The sequence below is a fragment of the Piliocolobus tephrosceles genome, chromosome 8 (genome assembly GCF_002776525.5).
Source record: "Piliocolobus tephrosceles isolate RC106 chromosome 8, ASM277652v3, whole genome shotgun sequence".
Classification (NCBI taxonomy): Eukaryota; Metazoa; Chordata; class Mammalia; order Primates; family Cercopithecidae; genus Piliocolobus; species Piliocolobus tephrosceles.
In genome coordinates, this window is record NC_045441.1 from 57190278 (window position 1) to 57193897 (window position 3620).

The window sequence follows — 3620 nt, forward strand, 5'->3', positions numbered from 1 at the left end:
GATGTGTTTCAAACTTGCTTAAAATCTGTAGCCCCTTTCTTTTGGCTGACTTCTCCCTTTTGGAATGGAAGTATTTGCCCAATGCCTATGTCCCCATTGTATTTTGGAAGTAACTAACTTGTTTTTTATTTTACAGGCTCATCAGTGGAAGGGACTAGCCTTGTCTCGGATGAGACTTTGGACTTTGGATTTTTGAGTTAATGCTGGAATGAGTTAGAACTTTGGGGGACTGTTGGGAAGGTATGATTGTATTTTGCAATGTGAGAAAAACAAGAGATTTGGGAGGGGACAGGGTAGAATAATATGGTTTGGATCTCTGTCCCCACTCAAATCTCATGTTAAATTGTAGTACCCCATGTTGGAGGTGGGCCTGGTGGAAGGTGACTGGATCATGGGGGTGGATCCTTCATGAATAGTTTAGCACCATCTTCTTGGTGCTGTTCCTGTGACAGAGAGTGAGTTTTCCTAAGATCTGGTTGTTTAAAAGTGTGTGGCACTTCCAACTCTGCCCCCTTCCTCCTGCTCTGGCCATGTGAGATGCTCAATCCTCCTTTGCCTTCTGCCATGAATGTAAGTTTCCTGAGGCTGCCCCAGACTCTGAGCAGATGCCAGCATCATGCTTCCTGTACAGCCTGCAGAACCATGAGCCTATTAAACCTCTTTTCTTTATAAATCACCCAGTCTCAGGTATTTCTTTATAGCAGGGCAAGAACAGACTAATACACATACATTGTCTCTCTTGCCATGCTCACTGCTACATTGTTGATGAAACTGCAGTGAACTAACCCAGGAACTTAAATTCCTGTTTATAACACCATTTCTGTGGGGAAAATGGTGTCCCTGGTCAAATAACCTACATATGAACTTTAAAAGCCCAGCTTATTCACCCCTTGTGTTCTTCCTGTGGTACATTCGTTACTCCTTAAAGATCTACCTAGCACAATGCATGTAAAAGAAAAGGTTCCACAAATAAGGGTTTGTAGCTACTTTCCCATGTCTTATTACCATCCATTTACTGCTATGTTACTATCCATTTAAACTCTTGTTTTGGGTAGATCCTTATAATTTTCTAATATTTGGTGTAAGTGTTCTTTTTATGGACGTAAGATATCTTCATTAAGTATGTGTTATATATACAATGGATAAAAGCATTTTCTTTCTTAGATTTACTGGCAGAAGTTTTTCACCTAAAATAGTGCCAGACACACAGTAGGTGCCTTAACAATTGCTGATCAGTGAATGTATAAATTAATGAGTATAGACTGTGGCTTACAAAAGGCAACTCAACTTTGGCAAACTGGTTAGCATGGGAGATCAGAATCTGGACATAGACCAATTCACTGAAAATCAATTCACTGAATGGGCAATTTGTCAATGTTACACCAAAACTGAAACAAGTTGTTGAATTAACCATCTGACAAATTAATCACTTGGTAAACTGATATTGACAAACTAGTTATTAGGTAAATTGGCCACTTGAAAAATCAGCCACTGTTTTTAAAGCACTTCTTGAGCAACAATTGATGCTTGCCTTTTAAAAGCAGGGATTTAGCCTGGACTGCCTCTGTGGAAATGTCCATCTGATCAAGGATATATCAAAGTCCATCTATTTAAGTTCTCCTCTCCTCCACCTAGATGACCCTTCTCTTCCCTATTTTCTGTTCTTCCACTCCTCTAGCTACTGCCTCCTGTCATAATTAATCTCCATTTCTCCTATCTCTAGTATATGCCTCCATCATTCCTGTCATGTCTACACCTCTGGGCACAAAATGTTGAATGTTTATGTCCTTTCTGCTGTCACTCCTACTTACCCTAGTTCTGCCAAAACCCGCCTTCTACATTGTGAATGTTTTGAGGCAAACATTTGTAGAGAGGAAAAAAAGTATGTCTCAATAAAATACTATGCACTGTCTAGAGGATACACCTCCAGGTCATCTGATTCTAGCCTTTCATTCCTGAGTACTATCTACATACATGACACTGTGCCAGATTATCTGATTCTAGCCTTGTTCATTATCTTTGAGCTGTTTTACAACTATGTATAAGTATGTCTACTCTTTGAATTCTCTTTCCAACTAGTTGTAATATCTGCCTAGTCCCTTCATTGAATGAGCTAAGTAAAGTCTTCAACATATGTTCATTTTCATATCTGTATAAGAATCATTTCACCCTTTTTCAAAAATTATCTTTTAACACATTCCTTTTTCCTACAGCCTACTCATATTTGCACAGTATTAAGAGCATTATCACAGTCTATAGTCTTGAATTATAAGCCAGGGTACCTTGGTTCACTGGTGACCTTTGACCAATTACTCCCAGTGCTTTTATGGTTTCTTCTTTGACTTTATTTTTATTATAATTTATTATAATGAAAATATTTACAAATAGTTGACTCTTAGCTATTTTTGAGAGCTTTATTGACATATAATTTATATACCATAGAGTGTACTATCTAATGGTTTTTAGCCTAGAGCTGTATAGCCATAGACACAAATCAATTTTAGTACATTCTCATCACTCCAAAAAGAAACCCCATATGGATTAGCAGTAATTCTTCATTTACCCCGTCCCCCAGTTCCCTGGTAACTACTAATATACTTTCCATTGCTAAAATTTACCTATTCCGGATATTTCATATGAGTGAAATTATACTATCTGTGGTATATGTAACTGGCTTCTTTCACTTAGCATGTTTTCAAGGTTATTCCATGTATCAGTACTTGATTTATTTTTATAACCAAATTATATTCCATTATATGGATAGACTGCATTTTATTTATTCGTCAGTTGATGGACATTTAGATTGGTCTACTTTTTAGCTATTATGAATAATTCTGATATGAATGAGCATTCACAGACAAGTTTGTGTGTGTGTGCGCGCGTGCTTTTATTTATCTTGGGTATACTATGAACTGGGTATAGACTGTGGGTCTCATGGTGCATTTCACCTTTTTAGGAACTGTCAGAATGTTTTCCAAGACAACTGTACCATTTTACATTCCCTCCAGAAATGTGTGAGGGTTCTCATTTCCCCATGTCTTTGCCAACACTTGCTGTCTATCTTTTTTATTGTAGCCATTTTGGTAGGTGTGTCGTAACTTAGGCTTTAAAGTTTACATGATTGATTTCATTTTCTTTAATTTTCATGATTTTTTCATTGCTAATTATTTTCATTGCAACCGCAGCTTTCTAAATACCCTGTAGAAAGTTTTTTGAGGGGAAGGTAGAATGTATGTCTTATGGAAATCATTAGTGACTACTCATCCTACCTTTCTTAGTCCTTTCCTGACTATACATGAAGATACTATCATTCTCTAGTACCATTATCTATAGAGGCTCCATATCATCTAACTTAATGTAAGAGGGCGAGAGAAGCTAGTCTTATGCTCATTCCTAACACCATTTTTGAACCATGTAATTGCCACATATATCTCATTTCTTGACACAGAAACCATTCTTGTATATGATTCTCCTCAAATGACTATTGCTACTGCTTATCACCCTGTGGAAAATACTATTAGTTATCCTCCAGGACTCATGCGGTCCTACTTCCCTTATTAATAGAATACTCAGTTTCATCTGGCCACATAGTTTTTACCCACGTAAAAAACACAATCTCA